We start from the raw sequence: 18,345 nt of genomic DNA on the forward strand, positions 1-18,345 counted from the left end.
TATAGTGTGTTCTGGCAGGATTGAAGCTATTCAGTGCGACTGGATCAAAGGGTTCATGTAATGGAATGGTTACAAATCAAATGACAAATTGTTAAGACTAGATTCTAAAGTGGCTTATATACTATGACAGGGATACTTATATTTTATCTTAGAGGAAATGGTAAGTCATTGAATATTTTTATGCAGGGAGCAACATAATGTTTTTATTTTAGAAAAAAAATCAAGACAAGGATCCTGTTTAGGAGTTTATGCAATAGACTCTCTGAGAAATGAGGAAAATTGGGATTTAGACATGGTCAATGTAATGAACTTGAGACATTGTTTCAGAAACTGGTGGAAAATTGAGTCAGAAAAAATTGAGAGGTATAGTGGAAAAGGCATGGACCATGACACCAAATAATTTTTTTAAGTATTTATTAATTCAGTCATTCAATATAATTTACATTATGAACTTCTTTCAATGTTTTACAATATTTTACAATATAGGGTTACAATTAGGGTTTCTTTCACCAAAGAACAGCCCAATAGCTGATCTAGAGAACATATAGGATCATTGAAAAGATAAAAATGATCACTTATGAATATCAGATTTTAAAGATAATTCTGTATTATTTATTCACACAACATATTCAACATCATTTGTTTCCACGGTGCCATCTAGTCTAAAATGTTCATATGAACCATTTATGCTTCATTTAAAAGGCCTAGACATATTAGAAAAGTCCTGAGAGCTAACTATAAAACCATGTTTAGCAATATCCACCCATGGGAACAAGAATGATTTGAGTTCTAAAACCTGAAGAGACACTACCAAATGTAAAATGGATGGCTAGTGGGAAGCTGCTGCATAGCACAGGGAGATCAACTCGATGCTTTGTGATGACCTAGAGGGGTGGATACGGAGGGTGGAAGGGAGACGCAAGAGGGAGGAGGTATGGGGATATATGTATACGTATAGCTGATTCACTTTGTTGTACAGCAGAAACTAACACAACATTGTAAAGTAATTATACTCCAATAAAGATATTAAAAACAAAAAATAGTGAGACACCACTTCACACCACTAGAATGTTTATAATAAAAAAGACAGATAATACCCCCCAAAAAAAACAATTAAAAAAGTAAACCCTGAAGAGAGAAGCATAGTTAGAAATCAGCAGTTTCATTAATTTTCTAATTCTTATTGCTTCAAGTCTAAATTTTCTGTGAGATTAAGAACTACCTATTTTCTAGATACCCTTTATCTTCCTCTCTAGCTTAACCTGCCAACACTTTCCTTGACAGACCGTCCACGCTATAAGCATGTTTCACCTTCTGCTAAAACATACCAGATTCTTTTCTATCTAAAAAAGCCTGGCCTAAAATCTGCAAAGATAGTTGTTAAACAGAGGAAGAGCTGCTATCCAAGAAAACCCCTCATATATTCATATAATCCTGGATATCATAGTAGGGTCTGATAACTTTAAAGAGTAATATGGATCTTGCTCCATTCCTAAACAGAGGTCATGATTGTAAATAATGCCTTTCTTTGAAAAGCAAAGAGTGCTAGTAATTTCCAGAGCAAAGGAGTGGAATTCCTCAATCATAGAGATTGATTATTATGGGATGGAATGAGCACATATAGTACGCAGACTGGAAAACATAATTTTTATGTGAACATTTGTTATGTATAACAATAAACATATTGTTTGTTTTATATATTTTATTTATTGAATTGCACAAAGATTCAATTTAATAGCTGAATTGAAAAAAATAAACTGCTTTATAAGAATAGGCCATATATATAATGGCATTCCATGTGGTTTTTAATATTATATTTAAAATCTTACCATTTCTGGTATGCCACTATTACAAGTTTATAAACTTTCATTTTAAAACCGTATTTTACCATTTTTAAAATTTATTTTATCTTTATCACTGGATGGTGTGTATTTATATAATTTTAAATTTTGCCCTTTGAAGATCTATGTATTTGCAGAAATGTTCAATTCTTACAAATGATTATAAGATGATTTCACTGGAGAAAATATGAGTTTCAGGTCCATTTGCCAATTTTCTGCCTGGATTGTTGTTTTTATATAGCTGAATCAAAACCCTTAAAGAATATAGTGAAGAGCAGAGATAATAACTTATTAACTACACTGTCTCGTTCTTTATCTACATGGGACAAAATTAACAAGTTTCTGAAAAAAATATATAGACTCAATTGCCATTTTATACAAGTTATGCTCTGTGGCGGTTCAGATTAGTTGTGTTATTCAAATCACATTGGAATTTAAGAACACTAGAACAGAAAAGTAAAAGCCATAGATACTTTTAGGTCAATGTGTTTGTTGTCATAAGTCTGTTGGTATATTTTCAAATTTATATTTGCTTTTATTTGCAAGTTACTGAGGATTTTTATAAGAAGACAAGCTTAGATAATGCTGTTTAAAAACTGTGATTAACATTAGTCACAGAATCAACTAATGCTATTTTGCTGGCGCACTTTTATAATATCTATAAAAGTCTGTGCATTTGCTCCTTCACTTATGTAATTCACACTTGATTATGGAACTGAAAAGAATTTATAGTCTTTAAGTTTCGAATTCTGATCAGAACAATATCTGTATTATCACGGGACTTTATCACGGGATTGTCCTACTCTCACAATCTCTCTGAAGGCCTGTGCTTATACTTTGACAGTAATATGATATTATAGAGCTCTGTCAATAGACAGGAATAAGCTAGTTATGTTCATGAAAAAGAAAGAAGTTTAAAGGAGAATAGTAAACAATAGGAATGATAGGAGATAAGGTCAGAAAAGAGTCCAGGGGAAGATCATAAAGTACCTTTTATGGGTCACGGTAAAAGTTTGCATGTAATTCTATTTACAAGAGGAATCAATAGAAGGGTTTGGGAAATAATGTAGCCATTTCATAATCTATTTTGGAGATAGATTAGTAAGACTTGTGGTTAGATTGGGTTACAAATAGAAATGACTTCTTGCTCTTTGTTCTGAATATGTGGGTGTATGATAGTGCCATTAACTGATAAAATATTAACTAATATGGGAAAGACTGATGGAGAAGTATGTTGGGAGTGGTAATTAGTTGTGCCTAATAGGCATCCAAATAGTCAGGAACAGGGTGTTCTGTGTTCTTTGAGATACCTTGTAAACTAAATCACAAAACCTAATTTTGTGGTTTGGTTTAGCATAACGCTTTCTGGTCCCAACATTGCATTTCAGTTATGCCTTATCAAAAAAATTTGTTTTCTTATGAAGTAAAGTTATTACAAACCTATTTTGCCTATGCAAAGGCTCATCATCTGAGTATTTTAAGTAGAATACATCCTTTCTTGTCAAGATACTCCACAAAAGTTGTTGGACACTAAGTAGTAAGGAGATGCCAATCCAAGATGTTAGGAAACCCCCCAAAAGTTGTGCATTCTTTAGAACCATTTTATCTTATGGTCAAGACAGATTTTCCAAAGTCTCCTGTTGAGGAGCACAGGCTCCGGACGCGCAGGCTCAGTGGCCATGGCTCACGGGCCCAGCCGCTCCACGGCATGTGGGATCTTCCCAGACTGGGGCACGAACCCGTGTCCCCTGCATCGGCAGGCGGACTCTCAACTACCGTGCCACCAGGGAAGCCCGAGAAATATTTTTGACATTTATACTTTACTTAGGTTTATTTGCAAAAATATTGAAAGGTCTTAAGACATTTTAGTAGACATCATAGCAGGAACAAAAAGGAATACCCATAATAGAGCTTTTAAATGTTGTCTACAATGGACAGTCACTAGTATAATTCTCATCAATCTTTATCACTTTAGGTAGAGATACAAAAGGATTTGCCACATGTGTAATTTTGTCCTTACTAATTCTCCTGATATATAAATGTAAAACATTTAGAATGTCTGTTCTATATTCAAAATAATAACTCCCCAATGACTGCTTATTGGGAAGCTAATCCAGTTAAATACATTCACTGTGTGCTCAAAATTAGTAGTTAGGTGCTCAATCATCACCTCCAACAAAACAACCTAAACAAAATTCAGGTTTTTAAAATCAGAAATAAGATTATTTTCTTACCTTGCACTTTCTGTTAATGTTACCACATTTTCCTATTCAGAATCAAACTGTGAGTAAAATTAGAGTCCTTTTCAATTATCTGTCATATTTGGTAACATTTCACATTTGTCCTTTTCTGTCTGTCGTATTTATTATTATAGGTTAAGCCATTGAAGTATAAATACAGGAGTACTGAATTTGTTTTCTAATTGGTTACTTTTTTTTTTTCAAAGGAGATGTTGGGGATAGGAGTTTATTAATTAATTTATTTATTTTTGCTGTGTTGGGTCTTTGTTTCTGTGCGAGGGCTTTCTCTAGTTGTGGTAAGTGGGGGCCAGTCTTCATCGCGGTGCATGGGCCTCTCACTATCGCAGCCTCTCTTGTTGCGGAGCACAGGCTCCAGACGCACAGGCTCAGTAGTTGTGGCTCACGGGCCTAGTTGCTCCAAGGCATGTGGGATCCTCCCAGACCAGGGCTCGAACCCGTGTCCCCTGCATTAGCAGGCAGATTCTCAACCACTGCGCCACCAGGGAAGCCCCTAATTGGTTACTTTGATTCTAGTATTGTTCCTCTTTAATTTAAAAGGAACATATCACTGACTCCCCATTTCTCTGTATCTGTCTCTTGGTATCTCTCTGCCTCTCTTTTTCTCTTGCCCCTCTTTGTCTTCTAGCTTGTCTCTCTTCCAACCTATACTTTATAAGTTTTTTAGTTTGGATATTTGGTTTGGATATTTGGTCAATCATGACTTAACACTATGACATAGCGTTGAGAGTGAAGAAGAAACATTGAAAGTATAATGATTATAAGACTTAAAATAAGAAAAAGAGAAGTACAGGGTAGAGAGAGATTAAAATAATGCCAATGTGTTTAAAGTGAAATTGTTGGATAAATGCAATCATCTGATTGTGAAGACAGAGAAAAATTAGTTACCTAGTCCAGGTTGGATTCTCTGTGATACCAATCTTAATGTTTTGCTTTGTGATACTGATCTCAGCACTCTGATTTGATTCACTATGTTTAAACAGTTCAATTTAGGTATTTTAATTGTGGATCTTTCATTAGCTCTTGCCCCAAAGTCTGAAATTACAATTCCTGGAAATTGAAACTTTTCATAACAAAATAAAATTCCATTAGAAATATAAATATAATATAGAAAATAATTTTAAAATTTTCCATTTATATTATCTCCCATAAAATTCTAAGCAAAGACAGGCTGTATCTAAATGTGTATGTGTTTGGTAATGAGGGGTTGGGAGGTTGAGTGAAAAAGAATTTTGATTAAATCAACATATCTAAACTTTATTTAGTGACTTACAAATGTATAGCATTCTGCATAGTTTTGAGGTAATCAAAAGACTACTTAAATTATTAGGGTTATTTAGTTTAAAAGGTGAAGTGGTAACAGAGGGACTCTGGCTCCCTGCCATGGGCCACAGGAGCAAAGCTGGGTGGGGTGGGTGGGGGCAGAAGGTGTCTTTTCTGGGAGTCCTGGGGCCGCTGTTGGGGTCCAGCTTCAAGTGTCTATGGAAACATTGGTAGCTGGGATGAGGGCAACCAGGGACCAGTGGGGGCTCTCTTGCTGGCCCTGTGGGAGCTGGTCTACTGTGACTACTTAAATTATTAGGGTTATTTAGTTTAAAAGGTGAAGTGGTAACAGAGGGACTCTGGCTCCCTGCCATGGGCCACAGGAGCAAAGCTGGGTGGCGGGGGGAGACAGAAGGTGTCTTTTCTGGGAGTCCTGGGGCCGCTGTTGGGGTCCAGCTTCAAGTGTCTATGGAAACATTGGTAGCTGAGATGAGGGCAACCAGGGACCAGTGGGGGCTCTCTTGCTGGCCCTGTGGGAGCTGGTCTACTGTGACCCTCCACCCAGCATCAGCCACAAGCTGACACGCCTGGACTTGGTGCACTGCCTGGGCCTGGGCCATGGGTCCGGTCATCTTGTGCTCAGCCCTCTGGGTGCCCAGCATATGTCCTGGCAGATAGGCAGCTGGTGACACAATCAGGTGTTCCCATCCTAGACGGTTCCTGTGTCAGACTGGAGGAGATGACATTTGGGAAGATGCTGGAGAGCCTCCTGTGGCTACTGACCCACTGAGTGGCTGCCAGCGCTGTGAACTATGGCTGACCTGCAAACTGTCTTCAGTGGAGGTTTTTGTTGCCACCTTCTGCATCCAGAGCTTTTCAGAACTTGCTGTCCTTTGGCTGCAGAAGTTTAAGTGGGGCAAGGACTTGCTGGATGTGAACCAACAGCTTCTGGGCAAGTACTTGGCTTGCAGCAGCCTGGAGTGGGTGCCCCAGGCAGGGAAGGAGCTCCTGAGTAGTGCTAAGGGGAGCCCCAGGAGGAGGAAATTGATCCCTTTGATGTGAATTCAGGGCAGGTGTTTGCAAATCCCAACAAGCCCATGGTGACACCTGGCTGCTCAGAGACAGTGTTGACAGTGGGGATGAGTCTGAGAATCAAGGCTCTGATGCCATGGGCCAAGGATACAGCAGCAGCAGAGGAGAAGGAAAGGCAAGGGAAAGGTGCCTAAGCCAGTGCACCAACAGATGTTTAGAAAGGAATCAAGAAACAGCAAAGATATACTTTCTAGACCTAATGATTGTCCTATGTGCCATGCCATCAGAATCTTGAATGAGGTTTTGAAGAGAGATAAAGTTCTTCCTTTTACTAGTGTCTTTGAATATGTCAGTAATATTGAGGTCGATTACAATTTTATTGGGTGGCTATATGTTATATTGACTTAGATGCAACTTAAATAATTTACAACATTAAAGGTAGAATTAGAAAAGGAATTGCCTTTTTTTTAAATCACATGACATTATGCTTAAAATTGAAAAAAAATATTTTTTGTCTTCAAGAATAGTCAAAAATTTAATATGCTAATTTTATTACCCCATTAGTCAGCATTACAGATCCTCTGTTCTATTTTATTTGTTTCCTTACTGTTTATTAATTACATACACCTATTTCTTCATTTTTTATAACTATTTTAATTCTTAAAGACAACCCAAGACCTATTTTTTATTTTTCTATTCTCTTGTTTCTTTTCAAAACTTAGATCACCTTTGTCTCATTAGGGCCTCAGTGAAATAGCAGTGAGACCTACTAGCTACATCACATTGATACACTGCTGTCAATGAGATAGAGTGATCGATCCCTGCATATAACAGGTTGACAGATAATTAATTTACATCTTCTACAGAACCCAGCATAAAGCTAAACATCTAAGTGCTCCATAAATGTTTGAATTTGATATAAATAGCTTATTATATGTCTAAGGATGCTTCCTTCTAAGTATTTTGATTATATATAACTATTGTCCCCAGTATTCAAAATATAAAATATTATGTGTATTCACACACATGGCAGTATGTATATGTGTGTGTATATAGTGCAACTATCACCTGTGATAGATGAGAAAATTATAAAAACAATTTATTGTTAGTCTCTAATATTAATCTTTTTTAAAAAAATATATAGTGTTGTTAATGGTGATATTCAAATTGTTTTTTGCGTTACGTCTATATTGCCTTTACATTTGCCCTAATTCTTTTAATAATGTATTTCCTTTTATTTCAAAAATAAAGAGAATTAAGAAATAATTTATTTTATATCAAATTATTTTAGTGGTTATTTATTATAAAACCTAACCCCATGATAGTTTTAAAGTAGTCATGAATAATCCTATTTTTAATATTTAAATAATACATTGCTTGAGATTCCTACCATTTGGAAAGTCATCTCTCTGTCAGTTCCATAGCACCAAGTATTTCTATGGGAAAAAAATAGAAATTTACAATATTTACTGTCAATAAACTTTAACTGTGCCAGCAAGGGGGCAGAAATGCAGAAAATTATAGACTTTTAAATGTGTGAATTGCTTGCAAGTTAGAAGGCCTGGGTAATTATGTATCTTAGATGGGTAGTGCACAATAAAACCCAGAGACAATGATAATTGAGGTGACTTCCTCTTGCTTCAGCTCTGTTATCACATAAAAGGAGCAATCTGTTTTTAATCTAAAATTTGACATGAATAAACTTGTTTTATGAGTTTTTCGGTGCTTGCTAAAACAAAGAAAGTAGCAATTTAAGAGAGTTAGGTTTATAACAATCTTTTGAAGACCCTGTAGCTAGAAATTAATCAGAATAATGTTGAACTATTAGAAAATAACTGGAGTAATTAAAAAGCACAAATCGAGTCAAATTACAAAGAGTGAAAGGCAATATCCTTTTTTTTTTCCTATCATACAACCATGCTAAACTTCCCTTATTATTCATGAAAGAGCTTTTTAGAGTTTATGACTTATGGGGCTTCCCTGGTGGCGCTGTGGTTGAGAGTCTGCCTGCTGATGCAGGGGACACGGGTTCGAGCCCTGGTCTGGAAAGATCCCACATGCTGCAGAGCAACTAAGCCCGTGCGCCACAACTACTGAGCCTGCGTGTCTGGAGCCTGTGCTCCGCAACAAGAGAGGCTGCGATAATGAGAGGCCCGTGCACCGCAATGAAGAGTGGCCCCCACTTGCCGCAACTAGAGAAAGCCCTCGCACAGAAACAAAGACCCAACACAGCTGTAAATTAATTAATTAATTAATTAAAAAAAAAAGAGTTTATGACTTACAATGGCAATTGATCTTTGGCTTTTCCAACACTGCCTTCCAGAATCAAACTGACTTTTGACAAATACTTAGGATGAATGCCAAGAGACTTTTTGGCATAAATAACAACCATTTATGTTTTTACACAATTATTGCAAATTGTGAGAGAAGTTTAATGATTACATCAAAAACTTTATTTTGTTTTACCATTGATACCATAAGTTTGAAATGAATTATTAATCTGTGATTTATCTACCACAAATGAAACAAGAGGTTAATAGAAATGCTTTTCATTTCTTATACTTTAGAGTTAACCGTTTCTACTTATTGCACATTGTGGAGGTGAGTCTTACAGAATTGATCACTTCCGGGTGTATAACCTACTAATTGCATGTTCCATGTTCATCATTCTGTTTTTTTTAATTTTGAAAAAAATTATTTATTTATTTATTTTTGGCTGCGTTGGGTCTTTGTTGCTGCATGCGGGCTTTCTCTAGTTGCAGCGAGCGGGGGCTACTCTTTGTTGTGGTTGGTGCATGGTCTTCTCATTGTGGTGGTTTATCTCGTTGGGGAGTACGGGCTCTAGGCACACAGGGTCAGTCACTGTAGCTCGCAGGCTCTAGAGCGTAGTCTCAGTAGCTGTGGCGCACGGGCTTAGCTGCTCCGCAGCAAGTGGGATCTTCCCAGACCAGGGCTCAAACCTGTGTCCCCTGCATTGGCAGGCGGACTCTTAACCACTGTGCCACCAGGGAAGTCCCATGTTCATCATTCTTGTCTTCAGCTTTCACATCCAATGTGAGGTCATAAGCAATTTAATTCACAAATTGAGTTACCACCCACAAAGTATTTTTATGATAAAACAAGGAAATATTTCCCTAGGAAGTCAGGGTTAATTGTGCGTGTGTGGTTGTTTTGGTGTTTTTTTGTTTTGTTTTCTTTCTTTTTTTTTTCCCCAGGAAGACATAGCTCTGTAACTTTAAATTTAAATTCACTTTGGGGAGTTTTAATATTAAATTTAAATTTTAAATTTTAAATTTAAATTCACTTTGGGGAGTTTTAATATTAAATTTAAATTTTAATATTAAATTTAAATTCACTTTGGGGAGTTTTAATATTAAAATTAATCACACACAGAGTGATTTTTTAAAATAGACATTTACCTGAATAATTTTGTCACGTAAGTTTATAAAATAAATATGTATATGAAACTATTCATGAAATTTAGCCTACATAAAATGAATCCAAATATATTTGTAATTTGACAAAACTTAGATAATACAGGTGAACCAGACAGGGAGGTGATGATCAAGTTACAGCTCATAAATTATGGTCACTGTATATGTGTGAACTGCACCTATCAAAAGACCTTGTCTAGAGCAAGAGAGTTCAAGGGAATGTATGAGGAAACTGGATAACAGCATTGCTTGTTCATTAAGATGTCATTGTTTGCTGAATAACTCAATTCATTACAGCTTTGAAGATTAAAATTGAATTAATTTTAACAATACATCTGTGAGGGAGACAGAGGGTAGGATTATCACATTGAGTTGAAGGATACATTGTCTATTTGGAATGGGAAAATCATACAACATACCAGATTGTAATAGAAAGTATATTTCTATATTCTATCTAACATCTATCTCAGAGTTTTATATCTTATATACAACTAGGTTTTTGTGAATAGCTAAGAGAGAAAATGCTAGCCAAGATTCTTATGGCTGGTAGGTAAAGTATGGCCGTTTATGAACTATAGTTTTGTTAACCTCCATTCCTTGTGTTGGTTGGTTGTGTTCCTTATTTAACTTGGTGGCGAATCTTGGTAAGCTAGCACAAAATGATCTAAATCAAATTCTATTAAGGACTTTATTTTGATTAGTCCCTAAACGTTTGTTTTGACTTTTAATTTCATAAATTCTGAATTTCACATTTAGGAAAGTAGATTTACTGAATATACTTTTATATTCTTAACAGTTCTGGAGAATCAAAGCAGATAACCTTGGTTATGCAAGTAGTCATGACATCGGAAGGGTGACGGGCAATACTCAGCCTCCTAAATTGGTTTACTGCTTTTCCTCGCTGTGTACATCAGCCAGCTCATTGCCATTGCTCATTCCTCTACCTGTTGGTCTCTGTATTACTGTGAATTCTGTCTCCTTTGCTCTCTCCATGTCTCTTTCCCACTCCCTCTGGCCCCTTCAGTCTTATTCCCCTAATGACAACACATATACATATAAACATAAATGCAGTTATGTCTATAAGTGGGTGTATGTGGGTGTTACCTTGAGAAACAGACACATGCCTTCAAATTAGAGAAATAACAGCATACTTACATTGATCATGCCTTCGTTAATTGCATCCTCTCAGATCCTTAGAGGCACTCAACGTTTTCCTCAGGCAGGTGACAGAAGATTTATTGTCATTAGATTCTTACCTATGTACATTAATCCTACAGTAATAAATGCATGCATTCCCCCAAACTGGAGAGTTCAGTGGCTTCAAAATCCCTCTCTTTAGATAATCGTTTTGCCTCGTAAGCTACTTATCATAATGTGTAAAACATTAACCTTTAATCTCATATTTACCTTTGTAATAGACTTTACACTAATGAAAAAGTTTCAGGTAGATTAATTGTATTAAAATATGGTAAGTAATATGTTTGAAAATGTGCTTTTAACTTATTTCTCAGAATATGCTGAGGCTTATGAAATTGTCATTGGTTTTTATTCCAAGTTGGATTTTCTATTATTCCTTTTATTCTCTTTTTAAAATTTGTATGTTTTGATTACAATTCAGAAGCCAAGCTAAAGAAAAACTAGACAGAAGAAAAAAGTAAATTTCAAGTTGTTCTAGGAAGATTCTATCTTATATAAAATGTAGTATAGTACAGCTGATCTTCTACTTGCTATGAGGATGTTTTAGGGTAAAGGATTTTTAGGAGCAGAAATTCAGGATATATACACAGATTAAAATGGTTCTTTATATCGAGGCTTCCCAGACTTTTAGGCTTTATGAATTAGCAATTTTTTTTTCATTTGTTTGGAGGGACTGGTGTATGGTTGCCAGCTCTCTTTTGCCAAGGAAGAAAGTTAAAAATATCAGCTAGCAATTACTATTAGAGAAGGAATATTTCACATACACACACACACAATGAAGAGAACTTAAACTCAGAATAAAATATATGGGCCTTTACGAGTAATGATACCTGGCAACCATATGCAGGATATTTTTAATATAGATGTTTTTAACATCTGAATGCTGACATGTTATAGCATAAAGTTACATTACATGTAATATCTTCATTAAACAATTTTGACAAGTCTGAGCTCTAAATTTGTTGGTAGTGCAACACCAGCTGGTGCTCTCTCATTGTTTACTCCTTTACTTTGTTTTCCATCACATTGCTGAAAATCAAGTTTCACAAGTTAATGAAAATAGAAACAATTCTATTAATAAGAGTTATATTAAATTTAAATATTCTGAGAAAAATGAGATAAGCCATAGAAATATGGCCTTCATATCTCCAGGAGTTTACTTCCTTTCCTTTGGACAAGAAAGAAATCATAACATTAGCTAAGGCTGAGAAAAGTGACTCAGTGAAGAGCCTTTCCCCAAACTACCCAGCTTTGGGTTCTAATGGTGGAAAACATTAACTGAGGATAAAGTAACCCATTCAGACTTCTTAAACTGATACCAAACTGCCAACAATTGGGAATGATGTTCCCATAGTACTTTTTGAAACAAGGTTAAAAATTCAGTAACATGGATGGACCTAGAGATTATCATACTGAGTGAAGTAAGTCAAAGACAAATATTACTTATATGTGGAATGTAAAGTAATAAAAATGCAAATGAACTTATTTTCAAAAAAGAAATAGACCCACAGGCGTAGAAAACAAACTTATGGTTACCAAAGGAAAAAGGGGTGAGGAAGGGATAAGTTAGGAGGTTGGGATTAATATATACGCATTACTATATATAAAATAGATAACTGACAAGGATCTACTGTATAGCACACGTAACTATACTCAATATTTTTAATAGCCTATAAGGGAAAATAATCTATATACTAAACTGAACTACTTTGCTTCTGTACACCTGAAACATTGTAAATCATCTATACTTCAATTAAAAAAAATTTTTTTAATGTTTATTGCAATGTTACTTGGTAACAACCTAAACTTCAATCAATAGAAGTATGGAGTAATTAATTTTGTTATAGGTATACAATGGAATAATATATAGCAAATTAAAGTAAATGAATGACTGTTTTCAATATAACATGGTTGAAAGATAATGTTGAATGAAAGAGAAGAGGCACAAGAGTGTATAGTCTCTATAATTCACTTGTGTCATTTTATTGATACACAGGTAAAACTAATCTGTGCTTCTAGATGTCAGGTTGCAATTTGAAAGGTGAGAGTGTAGTGACTGTGAAGAGACACAAAGGGAACTCCTGGGCATTGACAGTGCTTTATATCTTCACCTAGGTGGTGATTACACAAGTGATTCACGTTGTGAAACTTTATTGAAGTGTATATTTATGATTAGTTCACCCTTCTATGTATATTTCAAAAATATATTTATTTAAGAATTAAGTATCCAAATACAGGGAATGTAGTATTAAAACTAGCTAAAGTGTTCTTTTTTCCTGCCCAGCAAATTGGGACTTCCAACTCAGGACTCCATGATTTTTTAGATAATAAAACTACTCTGATAATCATCTCTGTATTTTCTCACTGAGAATAGATTTGTAGTTTCATAAAATCTAGGTTTAGATTTGTTGTTGTTCTTGTTGTTAATAATTTATATTCTCAAGCTACGAATTGAGAAAATTCAGAATACCATAACATTATTCCTTTGGTTGATATGATCTACCTTTACCCCCAGGGCTATATTTTGAATTGTAGGTTGTTAAGAATAAGAACATATCTATTAAACAAGAAACTAAAGCGCCCCTTCCCAAACACACACAACCATACTCATAGAGGAATCTTGCAATGACTCCTTTTTGAGTCATTGTAACTAAAAATTCATTTATTATTGAGTCTTTGTCATATATTTACACAAATTGTGGTAAACATAACAGGATTGTTGTCTCTCATTGAGCATAAACAGTGAAAAGTCCTAAGCAGAGGGAAAAAAAACCATATTTCTGATACTTGTAAGGGAGATTTTGGTGTGTGTGCTTGGGAATGAAGTAAGAAGAATAAATTGGGGATATTTGCTTCTGCCTGGGAGTCAATAACTATTTTTATATAAAGGCAGCAGTTCAGGGTGTTGCCTCCATGTAACTGGGGAGTCTGTACTTCTTTTTGCTAAGAAAGAAGCTAATGACCTCCAGACCTGGGCCATCAAGGAGTAATGAGTTTGCCTAGTAGAGTACTGGTCTGAATCTGCCAGGGGTCACCAGTAGATTATAAACACCCATGAGGGTTGTCTTTTTTTTTTTTTTTAACATCTTTATTAGAGTATAATTGCTTTACAATGGTGTGTTAGTTTCTGCTTTATAACAAAGTGAATCAGCTATACATATACATATATCCCCATATCTCTTTCCCTCTTGCGTCTCCCTCCCTCTCACCCTCCCTATCCCACCGCCCTAGGTGGTCACAAAGCACCAGCTGATCGCCCTGTGCTATGCGGCTGCTTCCCACTAGCTATCGGTTTTACATTTGGTAATGTCATTTTTAATGTAAGTCATACAAGTAGACTTAAGTGGTTTTCCAGAGTCATACGACTGAAGTTATCACCTTAGAATAAAGGGCTTGACCTAAAATGGATAAAGAATAGATTCCCAATTAAAAGAAAAGCAGCATAAACTGCTCACTCTGAACCTATCAACTCATTGACAGAGTACAAGTAAGTGAAGGAAAGAAAGAGCAAGATTTGTGGTTGATTCAGTCTCTTTCTCACCAATAAATCATGTAAGGATCTGGTCTGCATTTCTAGCTCAGAGCCACATATGCATTAAGAAGCTCTGTGGAGTCTCAGAGGCTGGTCTACTCAATGCTATTCTTTATATCACTCTCAGAAATAAGACCTGTGTCTCCTCAAGCAGAGAAAAGGATGATAGTGGAAGAGAAGCACAAACTGACAGGACTAGACCCAATAATAAGTTGTGGTGATAAGTCTATCAGGCCAACCACAATTTCATTAAAAATTTTTGAAGTGAAGATAGTATGCCACTGGTGGTATCTTTATTTTTTATTTAATTTTATTTTATGGGGAAGATTTCTAAATTCTAGCCACCAGTAAAAGCAGCAGAGAAGGGATCATGCAACTCACTCACTTTCTTTTTAGACAGTATTCAGCTAAGAAAAGCCTAATCTCTTGGAGTGAACAGTAGGATTCCAAAGGAGAAAGAGTGAAACATCTTTTTTTTTTTTTCATTTATTTAGACAAACTACTATTGCAGTAAACTAAGATAACCTCCCCCAGATAAAATATCGAAGCTTTTATGTAGGGTAGTGTTTTCTAGTTTAAGGCCAGTGTCGGTATAGACTTAGCATAATATCTATCATCTTTTCTATACAAGTCTTTCTCAACTTACAGTGGGGTTACATAACCATCATGGGTTGAAAATACCTTAATTTGAAAATGCATTCAATATACCTAACCAACTGAACATCATTAAACCTAACTTAAATGCACTAAGAATATTAGCCTACAGTTGGGCGATATCATCCAACTCAGAACCTAGTTTATAATAAAGTGTTGAATATCTCACGTAATTTATTGAATACTGCACTGAAAGTGTAAAACAGAATGATTGTGTGAGTACAGAATGGTAGTAAGTGCATCCGACGTTTAACCCCCGTGATTAGAGTGTCTGACGGGGAGCTGCGGGTTGCTGCTGCTGCCCAGCATTAGAAGAGGGTATTTTGTACCACATATGGCTAGCCCAGGAAAAGATCAAAAAACTAGGAAGTACAGTTCTTACTGAATGCATATTGCTTTTGCATCATAAAGCAGAAAAATCCATCGATCCATTATAAGTCAGGGACTGCCTGTATTAAAACATATGATACTGACCCTGAGTCATTAAAAGAAAATGTAAGTATAGTCCTCATTTACTGTTCTTTTATTGCAAGTCAGAGGGCTTTTCCATGGCTTGAGCATGGAGCGATGTGTGGAAAATACTGGTTTTGGATGATTAGTCTGCTAATGATAGATGGATTAAAATTTGAAGATATTGGAAGTGTTCAAGACCCAAAACAGACTGACATTGAATTGAATGATGAGGGCCTAGACTAGACTATAAGCAGTGGAAACTGAATGGAAGTTATAGATAATGACAGCAATAATACAATGTATGTTGAGGCTTATTAATAATTTTAATTGTTTTATGTGGCTATTTCACCAAATGTCCTTATAGCAGAGAATATCAACACAGACCTTATCGAGATTAATAAAAGCACCTAACAAGGTGGATATTATTCCGAGTGCTTCATAAAAGTAAAATGTAGAATGCTTAGCCTCTGGTCATATCTCTTCTGCTTTTGAAAAAACAAAAATTCTTAAGAAACTATTCTCAAAAAATTGGTATTGAAATTGCTGTATTCTAAACATTCAGCACATGTATTTCTTGTGTGCTTTTTCACTTACCCTCTCATCACAGTGAGACAAAAACATCTTGAAGACAAGGACCATTTTATGCCCTCTTTAATTCCTAAGGGTAATTGAAAATTTCAGTTTTTTCCTTCCTATGTTGGGGGGAAAAAAAGAACCAACAAAACAACAGTTTTCTTCTACTGTTTTTCTTTCCCCCCTGAGTCTGGTGTGAGTCTCACACAAAATACTCACATTTCTGACAATTCTGGCCACCAACTGAATGCAGGTTTTTCCCCCACACCAAGTAATTCTGTGACACCGGCTGGGTGTCCTACAATTTAATTTGTTCTAACATTATCTCCTTGAAGATAGCATCAGATTCCAAAGGTTAAGGAACAGTCCCACAGTTCTGCCTCCCCCTCCATTTCAGATTCCAGTTGTACACCCAGGTTATCACCTGTGCTTCTTACCAACCAGCTATAGATCTAATGTTCCAAAGACTTTCCTCCGTGGACTCTTATTAGTTTGCTATAGCAGCTCACAGAACTCAGAACACTCATGTTTATCAGTTTATTAAAGGATCTGATAAAGGATACCGATGAACATCTAGATGGAAAAGGTGCATTGGGCAAGGTATGCGGAGATGGGTGTGGAGCTTCCATGCCCTCTCTGCTCCCACTCTCCCAGAACTTCCACGTGTTCACCAACCTGGAAGCTCTCTGAACGACAATTACTGGAATATTATAGAGGCTTCCTCATATGGGCATGATCGATTATTAACTGCATCTCCAACCCTTTTCCCCTCTCTGGAGGGTGAGGGGTGAGGCTGAAAATACCCAGCTTCTAACCATGGCTTAGTCTTTCTGGTGACCGGCTCACCTCTGAGGAGCCCACCCAGAGTTGCCTCATTACAACAAAAGATGCTTCTAGTCTTTTATCACTTAGGAATTTACGAGGGTTTTAGGTGCCCTGTGTCAGGGACAGGGTCAAAACCAAATATTAGAACAAGAGATGCCACTTAGTCTTCTCATCACTTAGAAAATTAACAAGGGTTTTTGGATCTCTGTGCCAGGAACTGGGGACAGATATATATATATATAAAATAGTACTCATTGCAAGATATACCATGTGATTCTGATAAATAAGGTTCAGTTTTACAGTAACCATGTTATTCAACTCACACGTATTTCTTGTTTATCATATTTTAAAACTTTTGACAAATCATTTTTTAATATAAGCATGAAAGAGAAGTAAGGGCTACTAGTCTAGCAAAGGAGGAAACTATACTGGATTCAAAATAATTGAATCCACTAGATGCTTTGCTTCTGCTGTTTTGACCTAGTGCAGATTTTAAAATTATTTTCTGGATTGAAATGTATTAAGGAAATTTAATTTCTGAACATATTTTTTGGATGTAATTTTCCATTCTGCCTTTTTTCCCTACCAAATTTATTTTCATTGGATACATTATTTTCCTTGTAGATCTTAAAATGATGATTTGCTTCATTAGTACATATTATCTGCTGTGTTTTCTCATTTGTGAATTTTCTTTTATAAAGCTTTCATTTTTTAACTGAGTCCCATTTTCTCAGGTCAGATTTTGTGCATTTTCTGTCAATTTTTATTCAAAACAAAATTTGTTGTATGCCGTTTTATCTGTTATTAGTTTTATTGCAGGTTGATTAGTTTTAAAAGTATAATTCATTTCAAATATGAGTCTCTCAAACAATTTAGATCAGCTGCAGTTCCGTAATTGTGTTGACTATCAGGCAGAGCAGGGTCAAAACAACCTTTGAGTCAGATGGCAAGGTCCCAATGTCCCACCTTAAACTTAATACATATAATTGTGAGTACATCAGAATCTAAACTCCTCAAAATATGAAGATAATTGCTACTATTACTTAGTTTTAGATATCCTGCAGTTCTAAGAAAAAGAAAAAATAATTTTAGCTAGCACTGTCCTGTTTGTGGTGAGTATTGCAGTCTTGATTAATGAACCATGATCTAGTCCATTCATTAATTAATGTGAATTAATATGCATATTAATTCATATTTTCCAGACATATGAATTAATATCATTCTTCAAGCACATTATTCTTTGTACACTTCATCCATGACAACTCCACCATCTGAAATGACCT

General features: G+C 35.7%; 1 protein-coding gene and 1 pseudogene across 1 annotated transcript in view; both read left to right on the forward strand.

Annotated features, from left to right (window-relative positions):
• The window catches only part of LOC138414130 (18S rRNA aminocarboxypropyltransferase pseudogene), a 32,038-nt pseudogene extending 25,450 nt beyond the window's left edge, over positions 1-6,588 (forward strand).
• The window catches only part of ERBB4 (erb-b2 receptor tyrosine kinase 4), a 1,108,236-nt gene that overhangs the window by 665,859 nt on the left and 424,032 nt on the right, over positions 1-18,345 (forward strand). The window lies entirely within an intron of this gene.

Source organism: Delphinus delphis, chromosome 7 (genome assembly GCF_949987515.2).
Source record: "Delphinus delphis chromosome 7, mDelDel1.2, whole genome shotgun sequence".
Taxonomy (NCBI): Eukaryota; Metazoa; Chordata; class Mammalia; order Artiodactyla; family Delphinidae; genus Delphinus; species Delphinus delphis.